General features: G+C 38.1%; 1 protein-coding gene across 7 annotated transcripts in view; it reads right to left on the bottom strand.

Moving 5' to 3' along the window:
• The window catches only part of Ogdh (oxoglutarate dehydrogenase Nc73EF), a 314,890-nt gene that overhangs the window by 127,774 nt on the left and 166,117 nt on the right, over positions 1 to 20,999 (bottom strand). The window lies entirely within an intron of this gene.

Below are 20,999 nucleotides of genomic sequence, written 5' to 3'. Positions count from 1 at the left end.
CTAACGGCCACACATGCTTCATAGTGACTTGGCATGCTCTCTATCAGATGGTCCAAGAGCTCTTGTGGCAGTTGATCCCATTCCTCCAAAAGGGTTGTGCGAAGGTCTTGGAGGGTCCTTGGCGGAAGCTGACGGGATGAAATTCGCCTCCCCAATACATCCCAGGCATGTTCTATAGGATTCAGATCCACAGACCTCACTAGCCAGTCCATGCGATGAATGTCTTGCCCAGCCAGAAATTCATCCACCAGAGCAGCGCGCTGCAGTCGGGCATTATCGTCCATTAAGAGGAAGTCTGGACCAACCGCACCTCTGAAGAGTCGAACATGTGGTCTCAGTACCTCATCCCTGTATCTCCGAGCGTTAACAGTGTTCTTCGGACCACCCATGAAGATGTGCAGGTCCGGACGGCCATTCAAGAAGATGCCGCCCCACACCATGACGCCACCACCACCATATTGGTCCTGTTCCACAATGTTCCTGTGGTTGTATCGGCTACCCGGTTCTCTCCAGATTCATGTGCGATGGGAACCGTTCTGCAAAATTAAGCAGGATTCATATGTGAAGAGCACATGCCACCATTCATTCATGGTCCAGTTTCGATGTTGACGGCTCCACAGTAAACGGGCCTGTCTCTGTACTGGAGTGAGCGGGACGCACATCGCTGGCATTGGGCAAACAGCCCTACTGTTCTGAGCCTCCGGTACACAGTTTGCAGGGAAAGAACAACCCCTAAGATGGTTGCAAGTTCCGCCGACAATTGTCTTGCAGGTGCACTCTGATTTCGTCGGGTGATTAGGCCAGATATTGGTCCTGCTGTGGGGTGGTTACCCTTGGTCGACCTGGTACTGGCCTACGACTAACATCTCCTGTGTCTCGAAATCGTCTCCAAAGTCTGGAAATGACACTTTATAGCACATTCAAGGATACGGCGCCTTCAGTGGTCCACAGATGGCCTAAACAAAAAAACGAAACAGTTGCCAGGAAAACAAAGAGAGTCTTCGGTTATGCCTTGCCACTTATGTAACTTCGACTTTTCCTTTACGCCTGTATTTTCCGTAACAAATAAGTAGTACTTGTTCATTTCTGACACTATGAAGTTCATAAAGTTACGATCAACAGTTTCTTTGAAAATCGACACTTCAAGTCTTGACTTATTGTCATTATCATTCAAATGAAGATTATCACTAACTCCTGAATTTGATGGATCAAAATGAGTAGAAAGCATAGAAAGAAACCTGCCTACAGAACTCTACTTTCTTCCTTCGGTTTGAACAGCTGACTTAGCCTTCTTTGCGACAGCAGAGCGCTGCACTTCGTCCTCAATTTCAGTGTTGTCTTCCGAGGAATAACCTCTTATTGGACATAGTACAATCTCTATCGTAAATATCAATTTCATCAGACCCCTCGTTGGTCAAAATATTACTTATTACTTGCGGAGCAAGCTCACATCTTCGATTCGATTCCGCCATTACGACATGTATTTGTTTACTATTAGAAAATGGTTGTTTCTACGGAAACCAGAGATGGGCGAAAAGAAAAATGTCAAGAAAAATAATGTGTGTTGTCAAGGAATAGTCTTACAATGCAGTCAACGGAAACAACAATAGAAAACAGTTCTCGGGTGTTGTCGTAATTTTTTGCACAATCGCATAAGATGCTTCGACAGAACTTCATCTCAGAACATACGAGATGTGATAAAACACGGAATAATGTTCACTGAACATGTCAAACATCCCCCAACTTTGTTCTAAAAACCCTCCAGTACGATGTCAAGAAACAATTTCAAACATTCAACATGAAATGGCGGTACTGTTCAGGCGCAAACTTTAAGAACATAAATAGACGGTAGTATTCCCGTAGCAGTACTGCTCATTGGGTTAACAGAAGCAATTATCATATTGTCATGGGATCCTATCTCAGGCAAGCTTTGATATCAGTTATGGAGCTTCTATGCCTGTTATCAATTATTACAGGATCTATCTGATTGGCAGTCTTACCATCACACGAATACCATGTTTCCTTATGTATTTGTTTATGCGGGAAGGTGGTACTCCACATATTTGTGTTTATGGATGTAGCGAAATTGGTTAGTCTAATGGCATTGTCATTGCTTTCGTCATGCAGACATTCCCTTCCTGTTGTTGGCACAAACATTTCTTCCTTTCCAACTTTTGCATTGAAATCATTCGAAATCATTTTGACATAATGTTTGGGTAATTTATTCTACAGTTCTAACAAATCCTCATAAAAGGAGTCTTTAACACGATCATCCTTGCCGTTTGTGGGGGCATGGTAGTTCACCAGTGATATGTTAAACCATTTAGAATGTATCCTCAAAGATCTAACCCACAAATAGAACATTATTGGGGGAAAAAAAAACCTGTTTATTTTGATTTTGAGTTCAATCTTATCAGTAAATTATTTATTTTTCAATCTTCTGTGCAATGTAAAAACATATGTAGGTCACACATTAGGGAAAATAATACACGTTTCATAGATACAAACATAAGAATGCAAAATTTAGTGGGAAAAAAGATTTGTCTTTAAACAGTGAAAAACTGATCTAAGGTATAATTACAATATAAATGCTACAATGAAGTGGAAACTACAAAATAAATACAACAATGAAGTGAAAAATACATACTGAGCATTGCTCTAGATTATAAACTAGCTATGTCACTCTCACTCTGTTTCTTTCAGATTCTGATAGAACTCGCAGTATTCTTCTCTTCTTTTCACCTCTTTTAGTGGTTCAAAATGCAGTTGTATGTACTTGAGAATGCATGATGTAACTTCTGAAGACCCTCTTTTTCCCACCGATTCATTCCATATGGGAAAAAGAAAAGAAAAAAGGCCCTATCTGCTCCCATGTCGTGAATGCCCTGATTGTAGGTAGATAACTGTCTTTGATAGAACACGGATGAATGGTGAAGCGTAGGGCAAAACAGTACCTGCTGCATATCTGTACATAGTACCACATACTCAGAAATGTTCTTTGCAATTTCAGTATCATCATGAAGAGCACTGTATGCACGGTCTGCTTTCATAGGATGAAGCTTATTCTATGCACTTATCTTTTTCTGCTGTTCTTCGGTGTCAGCTGCTGCAAGTTGGACATACAGTTCATCACAGTACGAGCAAGTATCTGAACGCGGTGCTCCAAATCGTAATTTAAATTCACCTCAGAATATATCTCTGTATGTGCTACGTGAACAATTGACATCAGAATTGCTTTCTTTAAAAAGATCATACAGCTCTTCTACACAAAGTTCTGAACTTAAAAAAGGCTGCTGTGAGACAGACCTAGAGTTATGACTCTCGTGAGCAGGTATAGAATTAATATGAACTCTTTATCTGACCCTGTAATAATTAAGACGGGAATTCCTCAAGGCAGTATAATCGGACCTTTACGTTTTCTTATATATATAAATGATATGAATAAAGGAGTGGAATCGGAGGTAAGGCTTTTCGCGGATGATGTTATTCTCTATAGAGTGATAAGTAAGTTACAAGATTGTGAGCAACTGCAACGTGACCTCGAAAATGTTGTGAGATGGACAGCAGGCAATGGTATGTTGATAAACGGGGTTAAAAGTCAGGTTGTGAGTTTCACAAATAGGAAAAGTCCTCTCAGTTTTAATTACTGCGTTGATGGGGTGAAAGTTCCTTTTGGGGATCATTGTAAGTATCTAGGTGTTAATATAAGGAAAGATCTTCATTGGGGTAATCACATAAATGGGATTGTAAATAAAGGGTACAGATCTCTGCACATGGTTATGAGGGTGTTTAGGGGTTGTAGTAAGGATGTAAAGGAGAGGGTATATAAGTCTCTGTTAAGACCCCAACTAGAGTATGGTTCCAGTGTATGGGACCCTCACCAGGATTACCTGATTCAAGAACTGGAAAAAATCCAAAGAAAAGCAGCTCGATTTGTTCTGGGTCATTTCCGACAAAAGAGTAGCGTTACAAAAATGTTGCAAAGTTTGGGTTGGGAAGAATTGAGAGAAAGAAGAAGAGCTGCTGGACTAAGTGGTATGTAAAATATATAGAAAAATATTTAAAATTTATTTCCACCTATTGAATACAATATAAGATGATGACATTTAAGTCAAAACATTTTTCAAATGTGAGACATGTTTCGCCTCTTACTGTGAGGCATCTTCAGTCATTAATCAAAACCTTATTACTTTTGTCAGACAACATTTCAAACATTCTACAGCTATTATAAAAATGTTCATAAAACAACTAAGAATCTAATATAGTGATGAACAATGTGTAGTACACTTGATGAATAGGACGACATTAGATGGTACAGTAGTACGGATGATGGCTTGAAGCCTTAGTCAATATTAGGTTTTAAATACATAGTGGAAAGCATATAAAATCATTTCAATTAAGATATACAGTACATTTAAATGATATTAAAATAGTAGGTTCTTAGATGGTACACTAAAAAATGGAGGTATCATAAGTGACAGTTTTTACGAAACTTTCAATACGGACAAAAAATTATTTTCATCAGTTGTAATAAGTGGTATGTTCCGAGCTGTCAGCGGAGAGATGGTGTGGAATGACATTAGTAGACGAATAAGTTTTTTTTTTTTTTTTTTTTTGCTAGTTGCTTTACGTCGCACCGACACAGATAGGTCTTATGGCGACGATGGGACAGGAAAGGGCTAGGAGTGGTAAGAAAGCGGCCATGGCCTTAATTTAGGTACAGCCCCAGCATTTGCCTGGTGTGAAAATGGGAAACCACGGAAAACCATTTTCAGGGCTGCCGACAGAGGGATTCGAACTTACTATCTCCCGAATACTGGATACTGGCCGCACTTAAGCGACTGCAGCTATCGAGCTCGGTCGCGAACGAATAAGTTTCAGTGGCGTTTATAAAAGTAGGAAAGATCACAATATGAAGATAAAGTTGGAATTCAAGGGGACAAACTGGGGCAAATATTCATTTATAGGAAGGGGAGTTAGGGACTGGAATAACTTACCAAGGAAGATGTTCAATAAATTTCCAATTTCAAATTGAAATCATTTAAGAAAAGGCTAGGAAAGCAACAGATAGGGAATCTGCCACCTGGGCGACATCCCTAAATGCAGATCAATATTGACTGAATTAAATACGGTTTACTGAAATACATCACTTTACATTGCTTATGATTATGAACATAGATATAGATCACTATTCCACTCACCTGTCGTGATGAACATTTTCCTGGAACAAAACATCCTTTCTTGCTCTTGTAGGGCTCCCCAGCATTCCTCAATGTTTTACTTCTATTATCTTTCCACTGAGATATGTTAATTCTATGTTTCCAACCTTTCTTTAATTGTTTTCCAGCACTGTTGCTAAGAACTTGCTTGTGTTGATCCGCTATTTTCTTACAGATAGATCAGTATTCGCCGGGATGCCAACATTGAAAACTTAAATAACTCTGCTTTCAAAGACATTTATGTTGTTTTACATTCATGAAACCGTGAGTGCATTCAGATATATCATGATTCCTCAGAAAGCTCAACTTTCGATTTTTTGTGGATTAGATCATTATTCGGGGTAACCATTCAATTATTTAATGTATATTCAAAATCTGGACTGTGGCCAGAAACCACACTGGTTTTCATCCAACTTACTCCCAAATACTGACCACACCCTCCTTTCCAAAATGCATCCAAACACCTTGCCCAGTACACAGATCAATGAAATACTTCGATAACTGTAGCAATTCTTCCTCATCCCTTGCTTTTAGACACCAATTGCCACTTTCACCAAACTGTTGTACAATAATAACAGATGAACAGTGTCAGAAAATGTAGTTGTAGGTTGAGGTTCCAATCCCAGTCTCTACCTCATTTGTGTATTCAATCTTATTATTAGCCATTGCACGATGCCATGGAGGAATTGGCTAATTAACTCATATTGGAATGAGAATAATATCTCACCATAGTGAGTTAACAATTGCTGATAATATTTTTACAGTAGCCAGAATACATATTTTCATATGGAATCTGAACTACCCCATCAACTTGTCCAATAATAGCTCATATAAAGGTCTTCTGCTTTAATTACTGCTTAAAGTCTGTGAGGAAAGGATGCCATGAGGCAAGGAATACTTCTACTAAACTGTGGCAATCATTATCTGTCCATTGCCTTCAATTATAGGAATCCAAGATGAGGTCACTTAAGACATGCGTAATGTAACAAAGATTTTGTGTATTAAACTATTAAAAAAATGTGTCTAAGCTCAAGTAGGTAATAACAAAAACAAATATATGGCCTCTCTCTATGTTTACGATCTCATCTATAGTTTTTTTTTTTTTTTGCTTTACGTCGCATTGACACAGATAGGTCTTATGGCGACGATGGGATAGGGAAGGCCTAGGAATTGGAAGGAAGTGGCCGTGGCCTTAATTAAGGTACAGCCCCAGCATTTGCCTGTTGTGAAAATGGGAAACCACGAAAAACCATCTTCAGGGCTGACGACAGTGGAGCTCGAACCCACTATCTCCCGATTACTGGATACTGGCCGCATTTAAGCGAATGCAGCTATCAAGCTCGGTCAATAGTATTGTAGGTTGTGACCTTTCGTATGTGGGACCATAAATAACTGACAGATTAAACTGTATTGTAACGAAGAGGTAATTGCAAAGCATGGAACAGAAACTTCATATGATGTGAAGACAGTTCCAACCTGTAGCACATATACAAGAGTTGAGATGGAAATTACTGCTCATTCTTGTAGTATTCCTTATGTCTTTTCTTTCACTCTGAAGAATTGTTTCTGAGTAAGTGAGTGAGTGAGTGAGTGAGTATGTATGTATGTAAGAAGAAAACAAAAAAACTTGATAAATTGAATTCAATAAATAAAGTTACAATTAACTGTAATTTGTTGTGGAGAAGTGATATAACGGTAAGTCCCACAGGAACCACTTGAGATCACTAGATGCATTCTTCCTCTCACTCCAGAGTGGAGTGCGTTCGTCAGAATAGTGATGTAAGTCAAGCGGGAACGCAATCTGGCCGTGTTGTTTTGTGTGTTTACGACCTAAAATCAAAACGTCCCTGCAACTGTGCTGGTAAGTATTAGCATTGTTTCCTTTCTTCAGAATTGCAATATCCAAATGTTATTAAAGCAGATATTGTCTTTATAAGGGAAGTTCACTAATTTGGATAGAAGATGTAAAGGATTCAAGAAATGAAATCCAAGTGGTTGCCCATGTTATCAGGACACTCCTTTCAGAGTTAGAGACAAAATCAGGAACCGTATTGGTGTAATACCATTCAAAGACAAGGGGGAAACAACTCTTTACTCTTTTTAGAATGGCTCTTAATGACTTAGTCTCAATGAAGGATCTAGAGAAAAGTGTAACATTTTGAAAGAAGACCCATGCAAAATCAAAATTGCAAGTGGCTTCATGCTCGATGATTTTGTTACCAGAAAGACTGTCCACATCTCGTTTTATACAAGGAATCCCTTTCAAAACTTTGCATATTACAAACTTCACATCATGCTCGTGGTTGTCCTCACTTATCTGGTGTTCAAGTAATCCCTCTCAACAATGCTGTGCGACCTATCACCGAGGCAAAAAAGAGACATGATGATCCTTCTCCCACACATCCCTCCGGTCCACCACACTTTCTTTATCCAACTGACAACTGCAAGTTCATCAGAGGAATCTCGACCTGGATCTATAGCAAAGGAAGATGACGTAGAGAGTGAAATCGAGTAAACTGACATGCTCCATCATAAAGTCAGTTTAAATTTCAGCACGACAAGAATTTCATTTTAAGAAATTTTGACATTTGGATAAACAATTTATTTATAATCCATAGGTGGGCATACATCTGAACTACTAGTCCAGACTGAGTATGTACAATTCTAGCATTTAACAACAACAATACAATTATTTCAACTCAATCCATGAGAAAAAATATGTAATAGGAGCCGTAAGTGCAATTTCACATTTGATGTAACATCATGTTTCATTACAAATTATTTTACAAATAAATTATAATATTGAAGGTTATAACACAGTGTATTCCTTCTCTTGCATTAAGCTTCACCAAAACATTTATAAGATTTATTTACTGATTTATTGATTTATTGATATTGATTTATTTGATTTACACCACTTTACCTTTCACTATGAGTAAATTGCTGAGAGGAAAAGTCGTACCTTTTGGGACTACAGGAAGCAATTTAAGGTACATATAACTAAAATGTCTTAAACAAATGTAATTTTATTATTTCATTTGACCATGGCAGCTTGTCATATTCAGGTGTCAGTAGTTCCCGATAGTTAAATACGCCTACGGTCCTGTTTGTTTGTGCCGATGTGATTAAAGTACTCTTCAGTTTGACACTGCATGAGACACAGTTCAATTACTTCAGAGTAGAGAGTGCGTCAAAACTGAAAATGTAATTTACTCCGATAACCAAGCCATTGAAATCTTCCTGCGTCTGCCAAGGACATTTTGCTTCAAAGCGCAAAACAAAGTCATATTTGCATAGAAGAAAGCTGATTTTTCTTTAATGAGGGACCTTTTATCCCTATGCCCCTGGGATATGATTAAAGAGTCCCACTCTATGGATGAAGCTATGAGCACATTTTATGACTTTCTACAGTATATGCGGTCATAAAAGACAGCATACCAATCGAAAAACTGACATCAGAAAATACTGGTACGACTCAGAACTAATCCAGAAACTGAAGAAAAAAAGAAAGGGTGAGAAGGAAATACAAAAGATCAGGCCAAGAGTGCGACTATGTGCAGTTTTCCACATTACGAAGTGAATGTAAAAAACTGCAGCGTGCTAAATACAGGGACTACGTTAGGTCGGTAGAAGATGACATCACACACCCTAAGCACTTTTGGAATTTCGTTAATAATAAAAGAAAATCTTCCCATCTGTCTCCCACTACACTAATAAACGTAACTGAAGTCCACGAAAAAGATAAAATTCTAAACACATTTGCGCAAACTCTTGCAAATCCCATTCTCCTTCCGAGCCCTGCAATGCGACTTTTTCTTCCTCATTTTCAATAGATCCAGTGTCTATTCAAACTACTGTGGCAGAAGTGGGTGGATCTTGTAACCTTCCAGGCTTTTCCAGCTATGTTCATTGTAATCCTATAGTCCAATTACGTGATATCACTTTATATCAAATTATCTGTTAACGGCAATTATTCAATGAGAACTGTACTGCAGTCACTTGTAAATTAGAATGATATTGGAATCACATTATATATACTACAACATCATTTATTATTTAAATTATGAAAGGATAGGAAATGATTATCTACGGTATTTTGGTCAATATGTTAGTGTCTGTGTCATTTCATCTCATATTTGTGTATACAGAAAAGTTATTCTTGAAGCTGGGAATTTGGGACGAGTCATTGGTTTTAACTCATCAGCACATATTATACAGCAACCCGCGTGCAAGGCTAGAACATTTACAACATCGTCGACACGCCCACTGGTTACTCTTGAAGAAATGGAGAGGGAAAGATATGATATGGGATCAATGAATCCGATGCTACGAGAGAAATGAGACTTGGTATGGAGCAGTTATCGAGGAGAGGAAGTCTCGTGTATATAATCCTGAACGGAGCAGGCCAGATATCCCCAGTTTTTATATTTGTTTCGTACATGGAGTTTGTTTTGAGATACAGTACGTAGGTGCTGTGATGCTGTCGGATCAGGGTTAGATGGAATAGTATACGGCATGTGAGATATTCCAAATTATTCGTGAATGAAGTTCAAGTCTATTGGACTCTGTACAAATCTATATTGTATCAGGAGAACAGCTTAGTTGGTTCGTGATTTCTGATAAAATGGAAAAATTCATAACACTGAATTTTCTCCACCCAAGATCAACTGTGATCAATTTTCAGAAACATAAGGCCAATGTCTATCTTAAAGACGAGGCAATTAGGGAGTGTTAGGCCAGATAGCCCAAACCGAATCACAGAAGGAAGGAAGGAAGGATGTACATGGAGCCAATCCACAATGGAAAAAGGGGAACGAGTAACCATGGAATTCAGATGACCTCAACAGAAGCTGCAATCCGTGAGCCAAAATTAGATAATGCAAGCAACAGTAAATTATAGTAACAGTAAATTCTAAATTCTCTTCAAGCTTAAAGGAACTTTTCTGATTCATCTCATTTTTTTCAATAAATTCATTTGACTTTATAGTGCGTTAATTTTCCTTCTCAAAGTGATACTTAATGGTTAAATATTTAAAATCCCACCCCTGTGATTTATGTGTGAGTATGACATTCAATATAAATTTTGCAGTAGTCTTTTTTTTTTTTAAACTGTCAAGCTGGCACCCAATCAAAACATAGAGAAATGGGAAACCTTGGAATATGATAATTGGTATTCTATTTGTGTGGCAAGCCACATATATTTTATATTTATATTCAAGTGACCCCAGCAATTAACATTCGTCTACCAGCGTGGAGCTGAGGTGGTACAAAAGGTTACAATATCAACAAATCATGTGGGCCTGACGAGATACCTGGCATCGTCCTCCGTGAATGTGCTTCCCAACTGGCAATTCCACTATCCCTATCTTTATGAAAGGTGATAAGGTGTTATTCGAAAATTATAGACCAGTAGTGCTGCTCTCACTTTTATCGAAGGTGGTGGATTAAGTCATATATAATCGCCTGTATGACTCTTTTAGTCAGTACATAGACCCATCACAACATGGATTCGTTAAAGGCAGATCAACTGTTACCAATCTGACAGTTTATTTATCTTCAATTTCAGATGCATTGGACAAAGGTAAACAGGTTGATGTGAGATATACTGATTTCTCCAAAGCCTTCGACTCTTTACAACACGAAGCCTTGTTGAGAAAGTTGTCAGCGTTTGGAGCATCCAGGAGTATTTTTGAGTGGCTAAAAAGCTACTTGACGAAACGAATATGTCAAGTCCGAGGGTCTGATCTCTAATCCCCATCAACCTTCATCTGGTGTCCCACAGGGATCACTGTTAGGGCCTCTTCTATTTGTTTTGTTTCTAAATGATATTACTACAGTCGTTCAGAGCAGTGAATGTCTCTTGTACGCTGATGACTTGAAACTAAACAAAGTCACAGAAGAAGACAATGATGGTGATTATCTACAAGAAGATCTGAAACAAATATGCGAGTGGTGTGATAAGTGGTCCCTTAACCCCTCAGCGCCGACCTCTATACGTAGTATAGACCCTCTTTCCTTCCGTAGCCGCCGACCTCTATATGTGGTATAGACCCATACATGGTTTCACATTTACGGCTATAGCGCGAAGAGTTTTGGAGTTACTGATATGCAAATTGTTTTGTTTCCAAGAAGACATTTTTGGGTTTATTAGTGTTGTAAATAAGAATTGAAAAATCGTTATAATGTAGTTGTTTTTGCAAGGATAATTATTTGTCAAATAAGCCTGAGCACTAATCTCTTGCTTTTTTAAAAGTCTGTTTGCTTCATTCTTTCCCACAGAATAAAATAAAGAAATGATGATCTGAGAAGTTTGTCTTTTCGTGTGATGTTCTTTGCTCTATTTGTACATTGCGAGTGCGGCTTATTTATTATATTTGTCTTTATTTCTCGGCTTGTAATATTTTCGTAACTATCCACGAGCGCTCTGTGTAGGCATCAGTTAGTGCTGCTTTCTGTCATACGATACGAGAACCAGTTGTTCATGGCATATATCTCGCTTGAAAGACCTTTTATCTGAAATATGTATCGAGTTGGTTTGTTTCGTCATAAATGTTATTCCCCTCATTCAGTTTCGTCCTGTTGCTTTCGGTCTCGCTGCAGCTTCATCAGTCCGTGTGACGCGCCGCGCTCAGCTGTGGTATGACTTATAGTAAGGTGCTTGAAATATTGTATAATTCAGATGAAAGTTTAATCGGAAGTAGTAGTGACAGTATAAGCAGCAGTGATAATGATATAGATGATGTAGCAGTGGTAAATGATGAGAGTGACGATGAGGAGGAAACAGTACTTGGAAATTTCGTGTAAGAGACTCTAGATAATTATACAGGTCAAAGAGAACTTTTCAACGGTGAATTCTGATTGCTAAATTCTCTAATAATACTCACACAGGTCACAGAGACAAATATTGAGATATTACCTTATCGGGTTCAGCTGGTGAAAGGTTTGTTTACAAAATACGCTCGGGAGGGAGAGGAACGAAATATTCAAGGCCGGCGCGCATCAGGTAATACAGTTCCAAGATTGCAGGAAAGACATTTTATCAGGAAATTAGCACCCAAGAGTTGGAAATCCAAACCTCAGAGACATTATATCCTGTGTTCAAAACACGGCGAAAAGAAGACGTCAGTGTACTGCTGCCAGTAGTGTGACTTGAGTCCCTGTCTCAAAGAGTGCTTCGAACTCTATCACACGGAACTAAATTACTAAGGAAATGTGAAACAATTTTGTAATTATTTGCATATTCATAGTTCTGTCATAAGGAATTCCAAATTTCGTTAAAATCGGGCTACTCTTATACTTATAGTAACGCTTTAAGTGAATCGATGCATTTCAGTCGCGCGTAGTTGAAATCTCATCCGGCCGCGGAGTAGGAAGCTATTTAAATGGCTGCGACGCTGAGGGGTTAAAGAGAATAAATTCAAGTGCGGTGTCATGTCATTTACTCGAAAATCAACACCATTACACCTGTATTTTACAGATATAAAATCAGTGGAGAAAATGGAGGAGTTTAATGATCTAGGTGTAATTCTTAGTAACAGGAATGGCATATCCTTCGAGAATCACATCAACAGTACAGTATTATAAAGAAATATTTCAAACTCCTGGAGTTTGTCAAAAGGAATTGTAAAGATTTCAGTAATATTGCATGTGCCAAAACACTGTTTTGTTCCCTGGTGAGATCCTGTCTCGAGTATGGTTGTGAGGTGTGGCTCCCGTATGAGAAAGGCCACATACGCCATCTTGAGAGAGTACAGGTAAGGTTCATGAAGTGGATTAGTTTTGGATTCCTGAGCTTGCCATTCACTTAAAGCAGGTATGAAGAATTTGTAAACATTCTTGGAATGAATACGCTGGCAACACACCGAAAATGTGCAAATGCAATGTTAGCGATTATATGCTTGAAGAGTTAAGTGGACTGTCTAGCTATACTGGGGTTGATCCCACTTCAAGTTCCAAGCAGATGAACAAGGCAGAAATGTACATTCCACCTGCCCGAATGTACGACAGTTGCACATGAAAATTCTTGGTTCATGCAAGCCCTTAGGACCATAAATCAGCTGGAAGGGTAACTCGACATTTTTCACCACCCTTCCACTGCAATTCGGAAAGTTCTTCTCAAGGGTGGAACGTGATAATTTTGTAAATTATGTAAATAATCTGTAGAAAACATGTGGAGATTTATATCTGTTTGCATATACATATATATATATATATATATATATATATATATATATATATATATATATATTATTTAATTTTTTAAAATTTAATTATTTTATTTTATTTAAATTTTTATTTAATATTCTATTACATCATCTGTAATTGGGACATCCTGTAGGTGATAAATAATTATATTCTATTCTAGGAATCATGAATTTACTTTTAATGAAACACAAAACTTTTCAGTCCTCAGAACTGGGAAAAAATGAGTTACACCACTTTGGCTCTCAGCAGCTCATTTATTTTTTGATTATGTTTCAAGAGCGACGAGTTAATGAGCTTATTTATATTGGAATTTAATTTATTACAGATTCTTAATCTAATAAAATTTCATGATTAAAAGTTGCAGCTATTTTTTTTCCTTCACATCAATTGATGATATTGATATACCACTCAATGTAGTAAGTGTTGTCTTTGGTTGATCACCCGCTTTGAGTATTGTGCTTTCGTAAGTTAGTGACACAAGACAACTCCAGCAGCAGTTTTACAGCATCTAATGAAGTGGGCTAATATTAAAGATATATGAAGTAAACCAACAACAACATTAATTTAGGTGTGATATGATACATTAGAGATTTACAGGTTTAAAAAAAAATTAAACTTTTTTAAAAATAAATTAATGTTACTGTAATCTAAGAAAATCATTAGATAAGTGGTGAAAAGGTGGAACTTCTGAAATGCACACATTGGAATATGTTATATATAATAACGCCACCATGGATCAAGATGAAATTTATTACTTGTAATAAAGATTTACAGAACTCCGCCATTGTCCGGTCCCAAATCCGGAATGAGAAAGGAGGAGGGTTTGCTGGTCTGGCACCCAGCTGTAAAATTGCCAACGCCGAGGGTTGGGCGGCGGGAAATAACCTGACTCCCTAAGGGGGCCAACGGCTTCGGGCGAATGAGCCCCTTTGGGTGGGGTGATGGTCCCCACAGTGGAGGAAATGCCACTGGAATCCATTATGCAGCGTCTGTTCTCCAGGTTAGGGGCGGCTGCACAAGGCGTCTGTACTCCAGAGGAGCGGCCTCATTATCACCTCACTGGATCACATCCAGAGTTGTAATTCGGGACCTAGTCCCACACAGGTGACACCTTGACAGTCAACCATGGAAGGTCTTTTAAGGAATACTCCACCGGCTGAACCAAGAGTTCAGAGAAGGCAGCATTCGGATACGGTGGGCTGCCACCTGAAAGATACCGTGAAGTCGGAGGCACGGAAATACCCCAGTACTACATACACGAATGAGACAAAATCAAGAATCAAACCAAAGCAGATAACATACTTCTCTACACACAACATAAACTCACTCATGCAAACCGGTAAACTAAAAGTGATCACCGACATAATGGACCAACACAAAATTCTTATCATGGGATTACAGGAAATTAGAAACACTGACCAGGATGCCTTGGAATCTCAAGGGTACAGACTTTATAAAGGTATACCCGGGAAGAGAGTGATGAAGAATGTCCCACAATTTGGAACAGGATTTTTGGTCAGCCTTAAAATAATGAACTCAGTTCAAGAATTCAGATCACAGTCTCCACGACTCTCAACGCTCACCTTAAAGGCATCTAATAAAATCTATACTATAATAAATGCCCATGCTCCCACTAATGATAAAAACAACTCCTCAAAAGACCAGGAGGAAACAGGAGAATTTTGGGACCTATTGGACCAGACCATAGATAACATCCCCAAACACCATATAAAATTATTAATAGGCGACTTCAACGCTCAACTAGGCAGAGAAAGAAAATACCGTGACATCATCGGAAAATGGCCAGCACACAAGAAAACAAATAAAAATGGAGAGAGACTAGTTGACCTGTGTAGAAACCATAATTTAATCTCAAAATCTACATGTTTTAAGAGGAAACCTCAAAAACTCAAAACATGGAAACACCCTGACTACACTAAAGGAGAATGGCAACTGGACCACGTCTGCATGGACAAATACCACCACAAAGAGATCTATAACGTCAAAGTCCTCCGAGGAATAGACACAGGTTCAGATCACTACGTAGTTAAAATTAAAATTAAACTCACTCCCCAGAGGAGACAACAAAAGCAACCCCTTAAAACTAAAAGAAAAATAGATCCTACCCAGCTAATCAACAACAAAAATTACCAGAAAGCAACTGAAAAAATAAAAATCACAGACAAACTTGAAGACTTAGTACACAACCTTAAACAAATTGCAGAAGACCTAGCTCCAATTAAACCACGTAAAAAACACCAATGGTGGAACAGTGAATGTGATGAAACAGTGGAGAAAAGACATCAGATATGGCTATTACATCAGTCCCAAAAGACAGAAATATCCTATCAAAAGCTAGTAAAACAGAGAAAAGAAACTACCCAAGTCTTAAGAAGAATAAAAAGACAACATCATAAGGACACCCTGCAGTTAATTGAAGAACAGTTCAGTAAAACTAAATCAAGGGACTACTACAAAACCTTCAGAAAGCAGCTCCAAAAATATGAACCCCCGACCCTACTGATGAAGGATGAAGATGGTAAGCTGGCCCATAACAATAAAGACAATGCAGAAATTCTGGCTAAACATTTCAACAAGCTTTTAAATTGTGAGGAACCTACAGAACTCCTTCATTTGGACACCAATACCCCGATAAAAACATCACCAGAAAACATCAATCCCCCCACAATAAAGGAAGTATACCAGGCTCTGAATAAATTAAAAAACTACAAAGCGCCAGGAGAAGATCAGACCTTTGCGGAAATCTGGAAATATGCAGGAAACTCAGCAAAAGTTGCCCTCCATCAACAACTTGTCTCTATCTGGATTAAAGAAGAACTACCAGAACACTGGACAACAGCCCTCATTCATCCTCTGCACAAAAAAGGGGACAAAACCGACCCTAATAACTACAGGGGAATCTCTCTCCTAGATATAACATACAAAATATTTTCAATAATCATCCTTAATAGGATAAGTTTACAACTTGAGAAAGAACTAGGAGAATATCAAGGAGGTTTCAGACCCTGGAGGAGCTGTCCTGATCAGATCATGAGTCTTAAGTTGATAATGGACTATAACAGGAGAAGAAACAGAGATATGGTGATAACATTTGTAGATTTCAAGAAAGCTTATGATTGCATCCATAGAGAATCTCTGTTTAAAATTTTAAGACACCTTGGACTACACCCCAAATTAATAAACATGATAAAATTGACTCTCACCAATACCAAGTCAAAAGTGAAGTTTAGGGGTGAAACATCAGAGACATTTGAAATTAAAACTGGACTACGGCAGGGAGATGGGCTCTCACCACTATTATTTAACTGTGCTCTAGAAATGGTAATGAGGGAATGGTTTAGAAAATGTCCCCCCAAAATAAAGATTGGCTGAAAAATCAAAACAAATTGCCTGGGTTTTGCTGACGATTTAGCATTACTAGCAGTGGACATAAAAGAAGCAAAAACCCAGATATCAGAACTTCAAAACATTGCAAATAAAATTGGCCTCAAAATATCATTTGAAAAAACAGAAATTATGCCCCAAAAACCAACACAGCTAAAAGAAGTCACCATAAATGGTAATAAAATCAAAATAGTAACTCAGTTTAAATATCTTGGAGAAGTAATAACACATAACTTAAATGAAAAAATCTCAATCCAAGTAAGAACAAATAGATTAGCTAAAGCACAAAAATTAACATGGGATATCTACAAAAAGAAATGTCTATCAATAAATACAAAAATAAAACACTACAACACAGTTATAAAACCGGAAGCTACATATGCAGCAGAAACACTCTTTTACCTGAATAAACAATCAAAGACTGACAGACTTCAGAAAATTGAAAGGAGGATTGGAAGAACCTGTATCAACAAAAAATATCAGAAAGATGGACAGTGGCGGTTAATACCTAACAAAGTCGTGTACAAAGAGCTAGAACCCATTACAGATACTATGCGTAAGAGGAGACTGGGATTCTTTGGACATATCATGAGGATGCAGGACTCGAGACTTCTGAAACAACTAGTACAACACAATCTCGTCTCAAAAAATACCACAACAGGATGTAAATGGATCAGAGAAGTAAGAGAGGATCTGAAGGAAATAGGCCTTACAACAGAAGACACCAAAAATAAGATAAAATTGAATACAAAACTCAAGAATACAAACCTCCGCTTTACCCTTACACAAAACAAACCAACAACACGCACATTTTCAACTGAGGAAAGGGCACGAAGATCGGAGCGTCTGAAGAAGTACTGGGAGGACCGCAAAGCCCGAACAATCCCTTCAAAGAGACCTGAACGACGGACTGACTAAAGTGATCCTATGTGGTCATAAAAGAAGAAGAAGAAGAAGAAGAAAGATTTACAGATGTCGTGAGTACAACACTTCCTTCTCAGATATGTCATGGTATATCTCATACAAATCATCCGATGAAAGAGCTGTTTCCTTTTCAGCCGTTCTGCTTACCATGTAATCCTTCACTCGCTTGTCACTGGTTCGATTCCTTCCCTATCAGTGTCGCTATCATGGTCAGTATTTTCACTTGATAAACTTTCTTCTCACTAAATAATGAAGGACTCAATATCTTCCTCAAGCTCATCTGCATGCCTTATATTGACTTCTATTTCTTTCATGTGATCTAAGTAATTAACTCTAGTTTTGATTTAAAATAAATCAAGAAGATTAATGAATAAATCTTTCTACATTTTTTGTTTTGTATGTTGTCGTATTCATTCCTACATAATGTTTCTTTTGAGCCCACACGAGTTCAATGGGGTTCAAGTTCACAGTGATATGGACAAGCACTTGTCTCTGTGCTTTCTCCATTTCATCTATTTTATCGGGGTCATATTTCCATTTGATGGAATTCTCAAGTTCCATAAGATAATTCTTAGCACGTATGTAATCTTCGTACTAGTCACCTTTGGATATAAACCATTCTCATATGTTTTGCCATTTCCATGATACTGCCAGAATGCACTCTTTTTTCCTACTTTGGCTCGATGCATTGTCAAGCAAAATTACTGGCCAAGGTGGGAGATTGGGGAGTACTAGTGTTTAAAATAATGTTTGTAAGTCATGTGCATTGGCGGTATTCTTTTTACATAGAAATACTAACTTTGTATTTTCCACAAATACACTCTTATTACCTGTATAGGCAATAGAAAAGCGGGTCCCACATGCTGGTGGTGCTCTTGAGCCTGAGGAAAGTCCAGTCAGAAAAGCCTGCCTTGAGGACTTAACTTAAAAACTGCTAACACTATTATCAGCCAGGATTTGAACTTCGAGAAATATCACAAAACCAGGATTTGCAAGTGCACTTTGTCTGTTAGGCAGGAGAGAGATGGAAATTTGTGGCCACTTCAGACAAAGCTTGTGACTGCCTACATGACTACAACAAATCCTGCACGATTTACTGCTGTAACTATTCGCTGTATTGCTCAAAAGGCCAAAGTCGACTCCCTGTACTGTTGAACTTAAGTCCTGACTCCAGTCAGTCATACTTCAGGTTTGACCCTCTTATCTTAGGGGAAGAAAAAAAGAAAAAAAAATGGAACAAAAACACGAGTATGTATACACTTCAGTAACTTTCCACTGAAATCACTTCATGCTCCTCCCATGAAATTTTGTGCCTTTGGACTTGTGAAGAGGGCACTGGGAAATAAATGTCATACTATGGAAGGCCTAAAGAAAGCTTGTTAGGAGGAGTGGGAAGGGATGGACAATGCTGTGCTTCGTAGGTTTTCGTTGGAAATTGAGCTCATATGAAGGGACATCAAATAGAGCCTGTTTGGTGGTGGAGACATGGCTTTTCTTAAGGTAAGAACCAAGTGTAATTCATTACCAGAGATCAGACAAAACCTTATTATTTCAGTGTTAATTCTGTTCCATTTAATTTTTCAATTCTTCTATGTTATAATGTTCATTACCTTCACCCCACTAATAACACATATGATTGCTAGAATTTATTTTTCTTGCCACATCCACCAATTCATTTTGGTTGATACGTTAAGAGCTATTAACAAAAATATTGAATGCACTTTTAAAATGTAATTCTTCTTCTTTTCCTACCATTGTTTCCCACACCTATGGGGTTGCAGGTGCGAACTGCATCACACATGTGGATTTGGCCCTGTTTTACGGCAGGATGCCCTTCGTGACGCCAACCCTATAGGGAGGGATGTAATCACTATTGTGTGTGTCTGTGGTGGTTGGTAGTGTGGTATATTGTCTGAATATAAAGAGGAGTGTGTTGGGATGGACACAAATACCCAGTCCCCGAGTCAGAAGAATTAACAGCAGGCAATGGTATGAAGGTTGTGAGATTTAGAAAGAGGAAAAGTCTTCTCAGCTTTAATTACTGTATTGATGGGGTGAAAGTACCTCATTGAGATCACTGTAATTACCCACGTTAATATACGGAAAAACCTTCATTGTAGTAGTCGCATAAATGGGATTGCAAACGAAGGTTACAGATCTCTTCATATAGTTATCAGGGTACTTTGGCCACACCCTGAGAATGCCAGATTCGTGACTTCTGAAACAGCTAGTGCAGTACAATCTTGCTTCAAAAAATACTATAACTGGATGCAGATGGATAAAAGAAATTAGGGAGGATTTGAAAGAAACTAGCCTTAAACCAGATGACACTATGGATAAGAAAATAGTAAACACAACACTTAAAAATATGACTTTCCACTTTACACTCACAAAGAAGAAAATCCCAACTAGAATATACTCTACACAAGAAAGGGCAAGAATATCAACATGTATGAAGAAGTACTGGGAGGACTGCAAGGCTCGGACAGTTCCTACCAAGAAATGGACAAACCAAACGATTGATTAAAGTGATCCAATGTGGCCCCAGAAGAAGAAGAGAAGAAGAAGAAGAAGAAGAAGAAGAAGAAGAAGAAGAAGAAGAAGAAGAAGAAGTTATGAGGGTATTTAGAGATTGTAGCAACAATGTAAAGGAGAGGGTATATAGATTTCTGTTAAGACCACAATTAGAATATGGTTTTTGTGTATGGGACCCTTACCAGGATTACTTGATTTGAGAACTAGAAAAATATAAAGAAAGGCAACACAATTTGTTACGGGTGATTTCTGAAAAAACAGAAGCATTATGAAAATGCTGCAAAGTTAAGACTGGGAAGATCTGAGAGGAAGGAAATGAGCTACGATTAACTGGTATGCTCTGAGCTGTCGGTGGAGAGATGGTATGGAATGACATTATTAGATGAATAAGTTTGAGTGGTTTTCTTAAAAGTAGGTAAGATCACAATATGAAATAAAGTTGGAATTCCAGAGGACAAATAGGGGCAAATATTTGTTTATAGGATCAGGAAGCTATCAGCTTGCATTCAGGAGATAGAAAATTCAAACCCTCTCCTTCCTACTCCTAGCATTTTCCGATTCCATCGTCACCATAAGACCTATCTGTTTCTGTGTGATGTATATCAAATTGTAATATTGTTTACAGGAAGAGGAGATAGAGATTGAAATAATTTACCACGTTCAATAAATTTCCGAATTCTTTGGAATTATTTGAGAAATGACTAGGTGAAC

The sequence above is a fragment of the Anabrus simplex genome, chromosome 1 (genome assembly GCF_040414725.1).
Source record: "Anabrus simplex isolate iqAnaSimp1 chromosome 1, ASM4041472v1, whole genome shotgun sequence".
NCBI lineage: Eukaryota > Metazoa > Arthropoda > Insecta > Orthoptera > Tettigoniidae > Anabrus > Anabrus simplex.
The sequence above is the reverse complement of the archived record's forward strand: the minus strand, read 5'-3'. Positions and strand labels throughout refer to the sequence as shown.